This window comes from Salmo salar, chromosome ssa06 (assembly GCF_905237065.1).
Source record: "Salmo salar chromosome ssa06, Ssal_v3.1, whole genome shotgun sequence".
In the NCBI taxonomy this organism is placed as follows: Eukaryota; Metazoa; Chordata; class Actinopteri; order Salmoniformes; family Salmonidae; genus Salmo; species Salmo salar.
In genome coordinates, this window is record NC_059447.1 from 68649742 (window position 1) to 68668293 (window position 18552).

Genomic DNA, 18552 nt, shown 5'->3' on the forward strand with positions numbered 1-18552 from the left:
TGCGCTACGCGCTTCAGCACTTCGCAGTCCCGTTCTGTGCGCTTGTGTGGCTTACCACTTGTTGCCCTTAGACGTTTCCACTTCACAATACTCCTGTCAGCAGCGGGTGTGGCTGAAATAGCCAAATCCACTAATGGTAAAGGGTGTCCACATACTTTTGTATGAATAGTGTATGATAATACATGCATTACATTAATTTACTGTTGTCATTGTAGGTGTGGAAAGGTTGTTTGCAGACTTCACAACCTGCTACCCTTGTGAGAAACAAGTTTTGGTTAATTTCATAACAATAATTTAGGATTTTGCCCAGTGTTCTAATTGTCTTTTGTTTGGAGTGCTCCATGGGAGTAATGAGCATGTGTGTGGTTTCTCTGTCAGGTTAACTTGAGGGAACACACGAGCCAGAGCACGCCCACCTGCTGAGTTGATACAGTGTTGCACTTCAATAGTGAGAGCTCAAGTCAAGACAAAGAAAGCGAGGCAGACAGGCAGAGTAGAGAAATGAATGCGATTGAAAAAAACTGCATTTTATCTGGATATTTTGTACTGTTTTCATTTGTTGGCTTAGGCCTATGTATTTTACTTAGCTGACAATGGAAGCTATAGACAAAATGACGTCAAATCAAGTTATATCTACTATATCTTTGATTGGACATATCATGTCAACATCAGACTGTTAGCTAGCAAACAGTCATCATCGTGAATCACGTTGACAATCTACTGGAAAATCCTTTTCAATCCTTGTCATATGAAGAGAAATTATACATAAAACGTATCGGTGCTCACCTGCCATTGGACATTACACAACAAGTTGAAAATTGCAAATTTAACAATGAGTGGTTTGGAAGTGTAACGAGTGCGCTGAGAGTCGGGAAGCAAGTTTGGGGAGTGAGTGTTTTAATAAATAAACTCAACCTAATACAAACAAGAAACCACGAACAACGCACAGACATGACACAGAAACCGAAACAATGACGCCTGGGAAAGGAACGAAGGGGAGTGACATATATAGGTCAGGTAATCAAGGAGGTGGTGGAGTCCAGGTGAGTGTCATATGGCGCTAACGCGCGTAACGATGCTGACTGGTGTGCGCCTTAATGAGCAGCCTGGTGACCGGAGAGGGAGCACGTGACAGGAAGGAATCAGTGGCTAACTGAAAGATTTGCAAAGCAATCACTAGCCTGCTATTCAGTGGAGAGGGTGTCTGTGTAACCGATGTGAAATGGCTAGTTAGTTAGCGATGGTGCGCGCTAATAGCGTTTCAATCAGTGACGTCACTCGCTCTGAGACCTGAAGTGGTTGTTCCCCTTGTGTTGCAACGGCCGCGGATTTTGTGGGGCGATGGGTAACGGTGCTTCGTGGGTGTCAGTTGTTGATGTATGCAAGGGTCCCTTGTTCGAGCCCAGGTTGGGGCGAAGAGAGGGACGGAACCTACACTGTTCCATATGGTCCAAGTCTGGGTTTAACACTTGCAACACACCATTGGCCAGAAAAGGTTGAATACATTGACACCCACGAAGCACCGTTACCCATCGCATGACTTCTGCTGGGTTCAAAACACCTGGAAACTCGGAACTGGGACATTTTCAGAATTCAGTGAGTTTAAGACAACTGGGAACTCTGGAAAAAACTAGCTTCGACTGGGAAAATAAGTTTTGAACGGTCATCCAACTCCAAATTCCAAGTCAGGAACTCTGCCCTCTTTCTCCGACCTGAAGATCACTGACGTCATGATTCACCTTTTTTTCAGAGTTCCCAGTAGTCTTGAAAGCACCATAAATCCAGAGAATGCCAGACTTTGATGACAACGTTTGTTGACAAAATTTTCCCACAAGAAGGACCGCCACGCCACCTTCCTGTTCAAGTGAGCACAGCACAACAAGGTGAGTCCAAAAATGTCTTGTATGCTGCTGCATAAATTATGTAATATGCCAGAGAGATATGTACACTGTAGCTAAGAAAGTAATACTAACTGTATGTTGTGTAGTAAACTGTTAGTAGCCCATGTGCCTCACCCTAATAATTTGGTCCCTTTCAATTTCATAACTTAGCCTACTGTTCTGACTTGGTGGTGCACATGTAGCCTATAGCATGTTTTAGTCATCATATTTTGTAAGAGCTTTTATTGTCTGGTTATATGCCACCTTTATTTATCCTACAGTTCTGACTTGGTGTACAGGGAAAATACTGTAAGAATGGCCCATGTTCTGAATTCTTTCACTGTACATTTCAAAAGTGCTGAACAAATGGTTATATTGACTACATCTGTCCTAGCTCGCTCATTAATGTCATAATCAAAATGATGGATTGCCTCTTATCCGCACGTCGATCCCTTATGCCATAGTTGTGTCTCAATCGTCAGTAGAAATCACATTTGTTTAAGCAAGTCAGCAATATCAGCTATGCTTTTAAAAAGGGCAGGAAATGAGGCTGAATTAACTGTTGCGTTGCCAGATGCCAGGTGTAGCAGTGGTAAGGATTCACTCCATGGTGCTGAAAAGAAAGCTCTGCTGTTGGGACAGCTTTAGGTTGGCCCTAACAGTTTGTGGGCACCATTTGTCACCGTTATAGTGCAATTAATATATTGTTTTGTGTTGTGTTGCTTTGCTGGCATGCATAAACAAAAATTGGGGGGAGTTTTCCCCACAAAGATTTACAAGCTAAAATCACCAATGGCCTATAGGCTATCTCAAAGTTCAATGTGCTAATTTCTTTAGCCGCCAGTGGATCATGGTGTTGGCTATCAATGTGTCCGTATGGTAAAGTGCATGCACACAGGAGGCCCCGTGGAAAAAAACGGTCCGCCTATAAAAATAAGATAAAGTCCAACTGATTCTTTCTGGCGCCTGGCTTGCATGTACAGACCTAATGTTGTTTAATGCACTTAAATATATATTAATTCAATTGATTCTCAATTAATAGAGTCTAGGTAGTTTATATGACTGAAACTGAGTGAATATGCTTGGTAAAGCAATGATCCGGACTTGTTTTTCATCATATTATTGCTTTCCCCAAAGTCAATCTGAATCAGAAAGGATATGGCCACCAGAGGGTGCAGTTTGGTTACAAATCCAAACTAACAGTCTTCAAAAGTCAGTTTTAGTTAATGGTGATACTAAAGCATCCAACCCATTTCTCATCAGATTATGTTGGGACTTGTGTTGTTTAGAAGAAAATGCTAATGCATATGAAATATTAAATAAATAAATAATTAGAGAAGTTCCAAATAAATTATAGTTTACTACATTTCCTAGTGAAATTTCTTTATTGAATTGAAGGAGAAGAAGTTGCAGGAACTGTTCGGGAGAAAGGCTTTTTATATAGGCTATCCTACTAACAAAGGCGAAAGGACATAAATATATAAGCGGGTCCCCTTTGTTCCCTGTTTAGTCATCTCTCGCCTAAAACCATTAAACGAGGAGCCGCCACTTCTCCGTTAGCCTTGCATTCCTGAAATTCCATGATGTGATGTCAGAAGGGACGGGACATAGGCTACGTATCTGAACCTATGCGCTGCTCTCGGCTGCTCCGGAGTTGTGGAGTCGACGTTATATCACAAAACCCAGGGTCTAAGGGAAAGTCGAACACCAACTTTTTTATATTTTTGGCCCAACTTGGATAACTTTGCCGAATGTTGTTTTGCTTTTGGGGCTCATGAACTTCACTCAGTTGAAGACTAGGATATAGCCTACGACTCGCATCTTGAGGGGTAAAGTTCCTTTGGAGTTTTTTCTTTATTCTCCTTTTCGACAGATTTTGTGTATTCTGGAATAAAATACTTAATTTTAACAATTTCAGACAGAATTTTGACAAATGGAAATGGAGATTAAAACTTTTTTGAGGATTAACTCAATTTTGCGGATTTGAGGAGGCCGTTCCACTCCGTCGAGCTCGCAGAATTTCCTCAGCGCAGACACAATTTCGGCATGTAGCAAAGGAAATACGGTGGGTGTCTCTACCAGTCGATTGGCTGCTTTTTATTGATTTTTTTGCTTTCAAGGGAACGCTTTTAGTGCAACAAAATAACGGCGCTTTGTTACCATGATAAAATCGCAATACTATTTTATGGGTTATTCCTCATTCAGCCAAGTCAAAAGCTTGCTTAGTAGGCTAAACCCATGTCAATAGTAGTTTTATGCAGGGAGCAGGCAAAGTGAAGGCCATATGCGTTCGCCTCGCCTGCCTGCCTGTCCACGTAGAGCTACTTTTTTTCGTCAGTCAAACAGGAACATTCCAGGGGGTCTCGCGGCGGGGTTTCAGGGCAAGCCGCGACCTGCAGTGGGAAAGGGTTCATCTGTTCAATGCGCTTTTGTGTTTGCTTCCAAAAACGAAAACTCATCAAAAACATCTGCTGTCTTGGGTAGGCCTAGGCTAGAAATAGGCTTAGACGGTATTGTGTGTCTGGTTTTCTCTGCATGTAGGCTGCAATAGCTGTGTTATACCATGCATATAACAGTTACTAGAGAGCACATTTTCAGAGAGGTGGATAATTCAGATGATGAAACAGCTCAAGGCAAGGCCGTGAAAAGAGAATGAAAGGAGAGGAGAGAGCAGATAGATGAGTGTTGAGTCCAAGGTCTATGCAAGCGTCATATAGAAATGCAAGCCAGGTCCATGGTGGCAACATCACTGTCTGTCTATGGCATGTCACGTTACTGACCTCTGAAAAGAAGAGAACATAATGAAGAAACCAATACTGTGTGTGGACGCAGGTGTTGATGCATGTGAAAAAGGGTTTGTATGCATGTGTGTGTGGGTATGCAAGTGTGTGTGTTTAAACATGTCTGCCTCAGTCTCTGTCAATTTCAAATTAAGGGTGTTTATTGGCATGGGAACATATGTTAACATTGCCAAAGCAAGTGAAATAGATGATAAACAAAAGTGAAATAAACAATACAAAATGTACAGTAAACATTACACTAACAAAAGTTCCAAAATAATAAAGACATTACAAATGTCATATTATGTCTATACACAGTGTTGTAACGTTGTGCAAATAGTTAAAGTACAAAAGGGAAAATAAATAAACATAAATATAGGTTGTATTTACAATGGTGTTTGTTCTTCACTTGTTGACCTTTTCTAGTGGCAACAGGTCACAAATCTTGCAGCTGTGATTGCACACTGTGGTATTTCACCCAATAGATATGGGAGTTTATCAAAATTGGATTTGTTTTTGAATTCTTTGTGGGTCTGTGTAGTCTGAGGGAAATATGTGTCTCTAATATGGTCATACATTTGGCAGGAGGTTAGGAAGTTCAGCTCAGATTCCACCTCATTTTGTGAGCAGTGTGCACATAGTCTTCTCATGAGAGCCAGGTCTGCCTTCGGCGGCCTTTCTCAATAGCAAGGCAATGCTCACTGAGTCTGTACATAGTCAAAGATTTCCTTAATTTTGGGTCAGTCACAGTGGTCAGGTATTCTGCCACTGTGTACTCTGTTTAGGGCCAAATAGCATTCTAGTTTAGTTTGTCCTCCTGAGATTTACTGTCAGGGCCCAGGTCTAACAGAACCTGTGCAGAAGATCTAGGTGCTGCTCTAGGCCCTCCTTGGTTGGGGATAGAAGCACCAGATCATCAGCAAACGGTAGACATCTGACTTCAGATTCTAGTAGAGTGAGGCCAGGTGCTGATTTTATATGTTGAAGAGGGTGGGGCTTAAGCTGCATCCCTGTCTCACCCTCTGGCCCTGTGGAAAGAAATTTGTGTGTTTTTTGCCAATTTTAACCGCACATGTTGTTTGTGTACATGGATTTTATAATGTCGTATGTTTTTACCCCAACACCACTGTCCATCAATTTGTATAGCAGACCCCTGAAATCAACAAAGCATGAGAAGACTTTGCCTTTGTTTTGGTTTGTTTGTTTGTCATTTAGGGTGTGCAGGGTGAATACGTTTTCTGTCGTACAGTCATTTGGTAAAAAGCCAATTTGACATTTGCTCAGTACATTGTTTCTGCTGAGGAAATGTACAAGTCTGCTGTTAATGATAAAGCAGAGGATTTTTCCAAGGTTTCTGTTGACGCATATCCCACGGTAGTTATTGGGGTCAAATTTGTCTCCACTTTTGTGGATTGGGGTGATCAGTCCTTGGTTCCAAATATTGTATTTTTTATTTTATTTTACCTTTATTTAACTAGGCAAGTCAATATTGGGGAATATGCCAGAGCTGAGGAAGATGTTAAAGAGTTTAAGTTTAGCCAATTGGAATTTGTGGTCTGTATGTTTTATCATTCCATTTAGGATACCATCAACCCCACAGGCCTTTTTGGGTTGGAGGGTTTGTATTTTGTCCTGTAGTTCCTTCAATGTAGTTGGAGAATCCAGTGGGTTCGGTTAGTCTTTAATAGTTTATTCTACCATTTTTGTTTGATCATGTATATGTTTTTGCTGTTTGTTCTTTGTTATAGAGCCCAACAGATTGGAGAAGTGGTTTATCGATATATCTCTGTTTTGGATAAATAATTGTGTTGTTGTTTGTTTAGTGTTTTCCAATTTTACCAGAAGTGGTTAGATTCTATGGATTCTTCAATTGCATTGAGCTGATTTCTGACGTGCTGTTCCTTCTTTTTCCGTAGTGTATTTCTGTATTGTTTTAGTGATTGACCATAGTGAAGCCGTCGACTCAGGTTTTCTGCGTTTCTATGTTTTTGGTTGGATAGGATCCTCAATTTCTTTCTTAGGTTTTTGCATTATTCATCAAACAATTTGTCATTGTTGTTAATTTTCTTAGGTTGTCTGCTTGACATTTTTAGATTTGATAGGGAAGCTGAGAGGTCAAATATACTGTTTAGGTTTTCTACTGCCAAGTTTACACCAAGTTTAAACATTTTGTCCAGGAAATTGTCTGGAAGGGACTGGGCCTCCAGCACTGTCTCCCACTCTTGAGTAGCGGTAATGCCATTTGCATTAGCACATTGCTGGGAAAAACTAAGACTCCAGCACTGTGTTCAAAATGGTGTGTGTGAGTGAGAGCAATCTGTTTGGACATGCACCTAGAATTACTACCACTGTAAAGTAGGAGAGTACAGTAATGGCATATATAGCATAGCTGCAGGAGGCGTGCCCCCCCACACACACATCTGGTCGCCTTTATAACCTCAATGGCATGCTGAGCAAATTATATGGTGCTAGCACAAGTGGACTGGGAGTACACAGCAGCAGCTTTTTAAACACTGGTAGAGGAGCTGAAGAGCTTGACTGGCAGTGGCTTTAAAGACATGCTCCAGAACATTGGTGACTAGTAAGTCTTTTTTAAACCTCCCGCTTTGGGCTGGATGTGTCAATGTGTCCTTCATACTGTACATGCATAATCTATGAGCAGAATAACTGTTTTACTTCAATTAGCCACAAAATCCCTATTTTGAAAGCTACTGTTTACTAAAAGCTGTGCTACGCCCCACGTGGGCAAGCCCCCTAGCAATTTGAGTTTCAACCAATGAAGCTCAGCCCCTCGCCATTTGATTGACAGCTAGCAGGATGCACACACAGCAGAGTATGTGACGTAGTATGCAATTTTTGGGGACCACTTTTGGCTCTCGTGAGCGCTCCTTTCAAAACTACTGGCTTAAAAGTATTTTAAAAAGCACAGGAGAATCTCTTTAAGAATGTTGCTAGTAGGCAGCTATATCTGTATGCTTGGGTTACCTACTTCTGTGCAGCCATATTCTTTATTTATTTTTATTTAACCAGGCAAGTCAGTTAAGAACAAATTCTTATCTACAATGAGGGCCTACTAGTAAAGCCCCCCCGGCCAAACCCAGACGACGCTGGGCTAATTGTGCGCCGCCCTATGGGACTCCTGATCACGGCCGGTTGTGACATAGCCCAGGATCAAACCCGGGTCTGTAGTAACACCTCTAGCACTGTGATTCAGTGCCTTAGACCGCTGCACCACTCTGCGCTATTGGATTTCATTCTATCCTGTTATATTTTATTCTTTGGGAAGTGTACAGAGAGGATAGTACTTCTGTGTTTGTGAGTTGTATAAGGCAGCTCTACAGCAGCACCTCACCTCAGACAATAACAGAGGCAGACATGTCTCAACCCGTCCCTCTCTATCCCAGGTACTCATTCCACTCACCTGCTGCTGCAGGGAAGCTGTCAGTCACTCTACAGCCCGCCCTCCTGGCCAGTCAGGTACACAACACACACACACAAACAAGCACACATACACCTGCACATACATTCACACACATATGCGCTCGCGCAGTCGCGTGCACACACACACACACACACACACACACACACACACACACACACACACACACACACACACACACACACACACACACACACACACGCACACACACACACACACACAGAAAGCCTCTTCTGTCATCATTCTAATTTCTTGCTACAGATATCTCTGTATTGCAGAGAGAAAGAGTAGACAGGAGAGAAAGAGGCATAGCAATGTTGTATAGTGTTTTGTTGGGAAGCCCCTCGGAGGTTGAATGTTGACTGAGGATTTGGCATGAGAAAGCACGCTTAGTGGTTTTTGGTGAGTGAGTTATTTTGTGTTGGGTGTGTGTGTGTGAATGTGCTCGTATGTTTCTGTGTGTGTTTGTGGGTTATTGCATTTGTGTGTGTGTGTGTGTCTCTGTGTGTGTGTATGTGTGGCCTACATGCTGCTTTTGTGTGTGTGTGTGTGTGTGTGTGTGTGTGTGTGTGTGTGTGTGTGTGTGTGTGTGTGTGTGTGTGTGTGTGTGTGTGTGTGTGTGTGATGTGGTTGGGGGGGGCATGGAAAATCTAGCTGTAAAGTGGTGGCTGCTGAATTTCAGTAGACACAGCCTGTCCCATACTGTTGTGTTGGAGGTAGTTGCTCAGATACGGTTCCATGTTGATACTCCCTCCACCCCTCCCTCCCTCCCTCCCTCTGTCCCCAACACCCCCTCAACCAACTGGACTAACATGATAAGAGCCTGGGATAGGGGTGACAGGGGTTTCACCAGCCCCCCCCTCTCTCTGTTCTCTGTCCCTCTATCATTCTCTCCATTTTCTCATCCTCTCATTAGAAAGAAGGATGGTGGTAGAGTTGGTTGGGTTAACTTTCTCTCCTCCCCAACTCTCTCTCACATACACAGACACACTTTCTCACTTGGCCTCCCCCTTTCTCTCTCTCTTTATCTCTCCCTCTCATTCGCTCCCTACTCTCTCCATGACATCAGCGACTGTTTCCTGTGGCACAGGATGAGTCGTGGTGCGGCGGTCCAGGTTCGGAAAAACGTCTCTGCCGAGTGTCACTGAGACTTGTCCTCTTTGATCCTCCTCCTCCTGTCAGGGTGACAGCTCTGTTTACATGGGAACTGCAGTTAGGAACGCTGAACATGACCAGTTCATTCCAGTCCAGAACACCAGGGCACTGATGCCAATATACACACAGGTTTCTGTTAGGAAAATATGGGGCCGGACATTTGACTGGCAACATTTTAATTTCCCAGACATTTGAGAAATTTACCGGACCCTTATGCATTGGGTGTGTAACCTGATCAGGGAGTCCACCCACGGGGCTCAGAATGACAGGAATCACATTTAGATTATGGTCATTCATATTAACAGCACTTGCAAGTTGAGAATGCAACAATGTGCGGTTCTTCTTGCTGAATTCTGACGCGCGCTTTGAAGATGTTAGTAGAACGGTCCACATTTACTCATATAGCAATGAGTCTGATGCAACAGGTCAGAATGTTTCGCTTAAAATGTTGATAAACTATTATTTATTCACATTATAAGCGCAGAAGGCAGTAATGGAAAACACATTTGTCAAAGCACACTGCACATGCGAGCGGTTTCATGTGACAGAGATTAAAATATCCCTTAGAAATGTAGAAAGAGGGGAGATCTAATTCACAACAACTTGCATGGGTTGCTAACAGTGTTCCCTCAAATTGTTTGTGGCACTGAGCAAATTTCTTGTATGCTGAGTGCAAACTTGAACATTGTGAAAATGATGTGCAATTTCCAGCTCCGTTTACTGTGAACACTGAGGCTGTACCCACTTTTAAGTGACAGTTTTAACAGTGGCCAAGTAGGCTACTGTGGCTATTTGATCATAATGTAGGCCTACTAGATTGGCTTCCATGAAAAACAATGTAAAAACACATCCCATAATATTTTGAACATGGAAATAGCTGTTCTATCATTCAGCCTAGCAGCCAATATGTGGTGTTCAATGTTGGCCTACATTCCATGAGACTTGAAAGAAAAACATGCAGGGCTTGACATTAACCTGTTTATCCACTTGTCTTTCAGACGAGGAGGTGACTGAAAATGTTGTTTTTGTGCTCTTGTTGGAAGCAACTACTCCCCCATTGTTGACTAGAAATGAGCTATAACTGGGCTAATAACTCACTAACTAGCAAAGAATATGAACCAAAGTTGCATTTGTGGCTACATACAGCTCTCACTTTGATCTCAAAACAAGTGCATCTACTCATGACCACGGTAGCCTAAACACAGTCCTGTTCAAAGTGAATGGCACAGATCCATATATGGCAAAGGCTATTTGCATATAGGCCTACTGCAGCTCTGATTGGTTATGGCACACCGGTCTGTGTAGAGTACGGGCCAGAGTCATGCCTGTCAATGCAATAGAATCCTACTCCAATACGCTCTGCCTACAGGAACATTTTGTGCACAGTTAGTTCTGCATACTAAATCTTACATAGTTGGTTTTCTTTCGGTATATTACATTGAAAGTGGCTAATATTGCATTGATTCGATCACAATTCCCACAGTAGAGCAAACATCGATAGTGTTAACTACAATTTTCAGGTTTCAAACAATGAAGTATATTTCAAATAATAATCATCGTCTTACTGCCTCCAGCTCATTGCAAAGTGGCGTGTGCCGCGCTGCGGAAGCCTGCCTTCCGTTGCCTATGCATTTGCTGTTTAAGATGCTGTAGCAACAGCCTGACCGATTTTTTTTTCTGCTCAAAGTCTCTGTATCTGCATGCTTTACGAGTGTGATAAATAAGATACACAACTAATATACTGTATACTGTACATGCGCCAATTTAATTCCACAAAATGATGCAAATGAACTTATAGACCAATAAGCACGACTAGTCAAAAGTATTTCCATCAACTGGTATTTCCATCAATGAATAGACTAAGAAGTATTATTTTGCATTGGGATTTTTTCTTCTTCTCCTGGAAAATTGGCCTATTTATCGGGCTTTTCAAATTTTTCATCGGCCAAAAGATGGCTATTGCCGGCTAACAGAAACCCTGACGCACATACACACACACACACACACACACACACACACACACACACAAAGTCTCTGTTTAAGGTTTATTTAATTTTACAGTTCACTTATTTACTTGGATTAGGCAGAATTCAAATCAAATGAAATCAAATGGGTAAATGGGTAACTACATGATCATTATCTAATAATCGTATTTTCATTTGTTTGAAATGAATTATAAATCAACGATGATATGCAATGGTCACCACTACCATGGTCCCTAATGGCTAGCTACTTAATCCCACTGCTGGCACCAATAGGTATTTTGAATATCCAGTCTTGCAGTGTTTGCATGAAATCGCATTGTCACACATTGTTATTGGTTTATTTAAAAAAAACTTAACTCAGTTAAGAACAATTTTAATTTACAATGACGGCCTGCCAAAATGCAAAAGGCCTCCCGAGGGGACGGGGGCCTGGGATTAAAAATAATAAATAAATACAATATAAATATAGGACAAAACACACATCACAACAAGAGAGACAACACAACACTACATAAAGAGAGACCTAAGACAACAACATAGCAAGGCAGCAACACATGACAACACAGCATGGTAGCAACACAACATGGTAGCAGCACAACATGGTACAAACATTATTAGGCACACCTACTTTATCATTAAGCAAGGCCTAACTACAGTATCAGTATGTATCATATGACTGTGCATTCTTGTAAGTTATATCTGCTATGCAGTGTACTATAGATCACTATAAACACATTCCTTTATCTTTAACAGTGCTCTGTCAACCCTTAACTTGACCCTCTCATACCTTAACAAGGCTGAGGTGGCTCCCTGCTCCCTCCCTGTCTGAGTCTCACCTCAGTGTGAATGCTCAACACTGTGTTTGTCAGTGTCTCAGTGTTCTCACACACCAAAGAGAGAGAGAGGAGAGAGAGAGAGAGAGAGGAGAGAGAGAGAAGGAGAGCGAGAGAGAGAAGGAGAGAGAGAGAGAGGAGAGAGAGAGAAGGAGAGCGAGAGAGAGAAGGAGAGAGAGAGAGGAGAGAGAGAGAAGGAGAGAGAGAGAAGGAGAGAGGGAGAGGAGAGAGAAAAACAGAGGCCAAATGAAGAGTGAAACAGCAGATGCGTTTCTAACAAGGACCCTGACTGTCTGGCTCTACAATCTGCTTGCAGCTGCTTGTGTGTGTGTGTGGTGTGTATGTTTGTGCGTGTTTGTGTGTGTGATCATTCGCACAGATGAGGAGAGTTAAAGCTATTGTCCTAACTGAGCAACATGATACCGCTAAACTATTAACAGAGAGTTTCTGAGTGGGTTTTCCGAGGCAGACAGAAACACACATGGCTAGTGTGTCAGGTAACAAAGGGGCACCCAGGGATGTGTTGCATTGTCCAGTGAGGCATCCCAACAAAAACTCCTTCCTTCATTGCCCCTCAGGCAGTCTGGGGAATCTGAGATGCCGGAACCATAGTGTGTGTGTGTATGAGTCCACACGTGTCTGCTGGAATGTGTGTGTGTGTAATGTGTCCTTAAATGTTCCCCTTATTTGTTGAAGTCATATTTCTCTCAGGAGGTTTTTGAGTAGTTCAACCAGCAATGATCATCCAGACAGATTCAACACAACCTATTGAAGAACAATCAGCAGAACCTGGAACCTGAAATAGTAAAGGTTCTTTATCTGAGTGAGGGGGCTTGTGGTTGTCTGTCTGTATGTGTTGTTAACAGTAGTCCTCAGAGGTACCGTAGCATCTGTGTGTGTGTTGGGTTGGAGAACACAGAACACGTCGTGAAAACGAAACTAGTGACAGACCAGCCCCGGGAACTAAAGCAATAAACCTGTTTGTTTTGCTAAAGTGCTCATGTGTAGCGAGGGACAGAGAGAGACAGAGAGAGAGAGACTCAGAGAGAGAGAAAGAGAGAGACTCAGAGAGATAGAAAGAGAGAGACTCAGGGAGAGACTCAGAAAAGAGACTCAGAGAGAGACAGAGAGAGACTCAGAGAGAGAGAAAGAGAGAGACTCAGGGAGAGAGAGACAGGGAGAGACAGAGAGAGACTCAGGGAGAGAGACAGAGAGAGAGTCAGAGAGAGAAGAGAGACAGAGAGAGACTCAGAGAGAGAGAGAGAGATTTAGAGACTCAGAGAGAGGGAAAGAAGAGAAGCGCGAGAGATCAGATTGATTAAATTACACATGATACACTTACGTCCGCACTCCAAATGCCCTGCGTCTAATGGTTTTAACAGTAGGGGACAAAGTGCTGTTTTGTTCCCTCTTTTGTGTGGGCATGAATAGAGAAGAATTGTCAAAGGAGCCCTGCTTTGACAGAACACCCACATTACGTGTCTGAATTGAGCTTTTTGTAAGATGTGTTGTTTACTTTGGGGTGACTGGCGTTTTCTATCATGATACATCAAACAGAGTTTTTGAATAGCCACACAAGATTACTAGTTTTCTTCACTGTGTATGGTAGTGTTGTTTTACTACTGGTAACCTGATAGCTGGCGACTACAGAAATCATAACCTCTGTCCCTGTGTGTGGCATAAGGCTACAGATCTGGAGAGGAGACAAACAGAGTCCGATAAGATGTTTCATTCCTGAAGGAGTTGAAACCGTCCAATTATCATAGTCTGTTTACCTTACTTTTTCTGTTTAGTGGGGTACGAAGATACAGTCGACTTGTGTGTATGGACACATTGTTCAGTAATAAGTTCACAGTGTGTATGTGTGTGTGAACGTGTTGTTCATTTGACACTGAAGTGTTGTCATGTAGTGGGAGTTACTAAAGACTTGTGCTGTCACTAGATTGAGTATGAGCATGGTAGGACAGTGTTGTTCTTTGTTGACGTTCCAGGCGCTCTTTGTCTTGCGGGTGGAGAGAAAGTTGTATTGTATTCTACACAGCTGTAAGATGTCTGTCCGACAGATAGTATGATTTATGGTCAGTAGATTGATATGTGTGTGTGCGTGTGTGTGTTGGGGGAGTGTTTTACACAGTGTTTTACACTGTTACGCTACGCTGGAAGCCAAACATCAAAAAGCTGTTGCTGCTCTGTGTGCCTGTAGTAGTGGGGAGAAAGAAATATGCCCTAGACAAGATGGTCTCTGTTCTAGGCTTGATTTTCCAACACACACCACAGATCAGTATGCGTGGGGGCTGCCCAGAGTCTGCCTGTTTTTTGAAGTTCAGTGAAACACGATAATATGAATTGTCCTCACTCCTTGTAGAGAACCAGTGTACAGGGTTTGGTTTGTATCATAACTATTTAAGACACTGCTTTGGTTTTCCAATATTAAATGATTGTTATTTGCAGTATTCTGTAGATAGTGTGTCAGTAGGACTAGCATATTTAGGTGTGTAGTGAAATGGAGATACTGTGTTTTGGTTGTGCTATGTAAGCAGGTTTGGGTGTGTAGTGAGACAGTAATACTGTGTTTTGGTTGTGCTATGTAAGCAGGTTTGGGTGTGTAGTGAGACAGTAATACTGTGTTTTGGTTGTGCTATGTAAGCAGGTTTGGGTGTGTAGTGAGACAGTAATACTGTGTTTTGGTTGTGCTATGTAAGCAGGTTTGAGTGTGTAGTGAGACAATAATACTGTGTTTTGGTTGTGCTATGTAAGCAGGTTTGAGTGTGTAGTGAGACAATAATACTGTGTTTTGGTTGTGCTATGTAAGCAGGTTTGAGTGTGTAGTGAGACAGTAATACTGTGTTTTGGTTGTGCTATGTAAGCAGGTTTGGGTGTGTAGTGAGACAGTAATACTGTGTTTTGGTTGTGCTATGTAAGCAGGTTTGGGTGTGTAGTGAGACAGTAATACTGTGTTTTGGTTGTGCTATGTAAGCAGGTTTGGGTGTGTAGTGAGACAGTAATACTGTGTTTTGGTTGTGCTATGTAAGCAGGTTTGGGTGTGTAGTGAGACAGTAATACTGTGTTTTGGTTGTGCTATGTAAGCAGGTTTGGGTGTGTAGTGAGACAGTAATACTGTGTTTTGGTTGTGCTATGTAAGCAGGTTTGAGTGTGTAGTGAGACAGTAATACAGTGTTTTGGTTGTGCTATGTAAGCAGGTTTGGGTGTGTAGTGAGACAGTAATACTGTGTTTTGGTTGTGCTATGTAAGCAGGTTTGGGTGTGTAGTGAGACAGTAATACTGTGTTTTGGTTGTGCTATGTAAGCAGGTTTGGGTGTGTAGTGAGACAGTAATACTGTGTTTTGGTTGTGCTATGTAAGCAGGTTTGAGTGTGTAGTGAGACAGTAATACTGTGTTTTGGTTGTGCTATGTAAGCAGGTTTGAGTGTGTAGTGAGACAGTAATACTGTGTTTTGGTCGTGCTATGTAAGCAGGTTTGAGTGTGTAGTGAGACAGTAATACTGTGTTTTGGTTGTGTAATATTAGTCTGCTCTGGTGTGCAGGCTAGCGTGACTGTAAGAGCATGTTTTGGTTAAGGTAATCTCCATAGGCCCTAACTGAAAATTAGCTGTTATTAGTAGAGAGGTTTGGAACTCTCTTTGCTGTTGGTTTATTAACTAATTTACCTCATGGTGATGCCACCATGGAAAGCCAAAACTCCCACTCATGCAAATTCAACCAGCAACGTTTTAGGAAAAAACACTGATCAATTTCTTTCACACTTTTACAGTGTTAGTTTCATCAGCTGTTGCACAATATGATACAACATTTTGACTGCACTGGACATTTAAACCAGTGGAAAGAGTTGTTAGCATCTTTTTGGGGCCTTCTTTGTTTGCATCAAGGGAGCTCCTGTTTGGGATGTGGATTTATATTTTGTCCCTTTTCACTGTAGTTAGGTTAGCTTGTCACTCATTCAATTCCAGAAAAGTAAACAGCAGAGGAATCAATGATAAGACGATATGAACATGACTTCTTTAGTCCATCTTTCTAAACAAAGCCCCCGTGAGGTCAGATAGACAACAAGCTGAGAAAGAGATAAATCATAATAAAAACAGGATGGGTGGGAGTTCACTCTCTTTTATTACATTGGAGCGACACCCCACAGTGGCACCTCACGGTTCTCATCAAACTGACAGAGGAACAGCTGTCTCCCAGCCAGCACAGAGAGGGGGAGCAGGGAAAAGAGGAACCAGAGGAACAGCTGTCTCCCAGCCAGCACAGAGAGGGGGAGCAGGGAAAAGAGGAACCAGAGGAACAGCTGTCTCCCAGCCAGCACAGAGAGGGGGAGCAGGGAAAAGAGGAACCAGAGGAACAGCTGTCTCCCAGCCAGCACAGAGAGGGGGAGCAGGGAAAAGAGGAACCAGAGGAACAGCTGTCTCCCAGCCAGCACAGAGAGGGGGAGCAGGGAAAAGAGAAAGAGAGGGAAAAGAGGAACCAGAGGAACAGCTGTCTCCCAGCCAGCACAGAGAGGGGGAGCAGGGAAAAGAGGAACCAGAGGAACAGCTGTCTCCCAGCCAGCACAGAGAGGGGGAGCAGGGAAAAGAGAAAGAGAGGGAAAAGAGGAACCAGAGGAACAGCTGTCTCCCAGCCAGCACAGAGAGGGGGAGCAGGGAAAAGAGGAACCAGAGGAACAGCTGTCTCCCAGCCAGCACAGAGAGGGGGGAGCAGGGAAAAGAGAAAGAGAGGGAAAAGAGGAACCAGAGGAACAGCTGTCTCCCAGCCAGCACAGAGAGGGGGAGCAGGGAAAAGAGGAACCAGAGGAACAGCTGTCTCCCAGCCAGCACAGAGAGGGGGAGCAGGGAAAACCTCTGGAAGGGTTTCATAGTAAACACTGCTATATTGGAAACAAAAAAACAACTCACTCTCGCTCTCTCTGTGTCTTTCTCTGCTACCCCTTGCATTTTGGGCACCGCAAAATTACAACGTGCAAATTCATAAATGTATAGGCTGTTTATGTGAGCCGAAAATAAACCCGCTGGCAGGGGGAATGTTGTGGCTGCGTTTATGTAACGTTGTGCCTGAAGTGGGAAGGTTTGGTCTCAATCTATTGTCTGTCTGTGTATCTTCAACCACAGACAAAATGATACAGTTGATTGCTAGTTTTATGTTGCAATAACTGCTGTCTGGTCCCTTGGCTAACCTCTGAAGGGTGTGTTTACTGTGTGTGTGTGTCGTACGTGCCCGCGCACATGTGTGTTTGCTTGTTTGCTTAATCAGTTGCCATCCCCAAGTGATTTAGCTGGTCTGTGTGCGTGAGAACATTTCTACGGTGGTTTGGGTTAAGTGGAGTTTACTGTCAGCTGTTGATGTCACTTCCCCCAATCTCATGCCACAGTCAGGGTCAGAAGGACTGTGGCTCAGGTCAGGTGACCACAGTGCTTAACAGACCAAAGTCCACCAATCAGAAAACAAGGCCGATTTAGTCACCCATTGTTAACTAATTATAGTGCAAAACACAAGAACAAGAAGCTACAATAGCAAGTGTTTGTTTGTGTAACGCCCCATCCATGAAGCCCAGTCAGGTTGGGGTTATTGTGATACCAACCTATATTTGGATTAAAAAAATAAAAATAAATATTTCACCTTTATTTAACCAGGTAGGCAAGTTGAGAACAAGTTCCCATTTACAACTGCGACCTGGCCAAGATAAAGCAAAGCAGTGCAACACAAACAACAACACAGTTACACATGGGATAAACAAACATACAGTCAATAACACAATAGAATAAAATCTATATACAGTGTGTGCAAAAGAAGTAAGGAGGTAAGGCAATAAATAGGCCATAGTGGCGAAGTAATTACAATTTAGCAATTGACACTGGAGTGATATATATGCAGATGAGGATGTGCAAGTAGAAATACTGGTGTGCAAAAGAGCATAAAAAAACAAAAATGTATTGTTCAGAAGTTCATACTGCACCTATTGGCCATACAGCCACCTCCTCTAATCTCTCTCTTTATCTCTTACACGCACACACACACACACACACACACACACACACACACACACACACACACACACACACACACACACACACACACACACACACACACACACACACACACACACACCATCCCTCCACATACTTCTGTCAGGTGTGCTCTGTTTTTCTAGTCGAGGTAGAGAGGAATCTGGGCTTGGATCCAAACTGAGTATCAGCACCACACTGCCAGAGCCCAGACAAGAAGCAACACATTCCCACTGTCTCTCCTCTCCTCCTCCTCCCCTTTTCCTCCTCTCCTTCTTCTCTCTCTTCCTTGCTCACTTGAGCCTTTTTTACACTCCTTTTAAGTCCTAGCCCACATCTTCTCCCTCTCTTCCCTCTCTGTCTCTCTCTCTCCCTCTCTGTCTCTCCGCCTCTCTCTCCCTCTCTTCCCACTCTGTCTCTCCATCTCTCTCTCTCTCCCCCTCTTCCCTCTCTGTCTCTCCGTCTCT

At 43.0% G+C, this 18552-nt stretch overlaps 1 protein-coding gene across 2 annotated transcripts in view; it reads left to right on the top strand.

Moving 5' to 3' along the window:
• Window positions 1-3471: 3471 nt before the first annotated feature.
• LOC106607926 (protein tyrosine phosphatase non-receptor type 14) overlaps window positions 3472-18552 on the top strand; it is a 95809-nt gene continuing 80728 nt past the window's right edge. Inside the window, exon 1 of one of the 2 annotated variants that reach the window (XM_045720928.1) lies at window positions 3472-3945. The gene's annotated coding sequence lies outside the window, so the exon portion shown is untranslated. The remainder of the gene's footprint in view (window positions 3946-18552) is intronic. The other variant, XM_045720929.1, reaches the window with a different exon arrangement.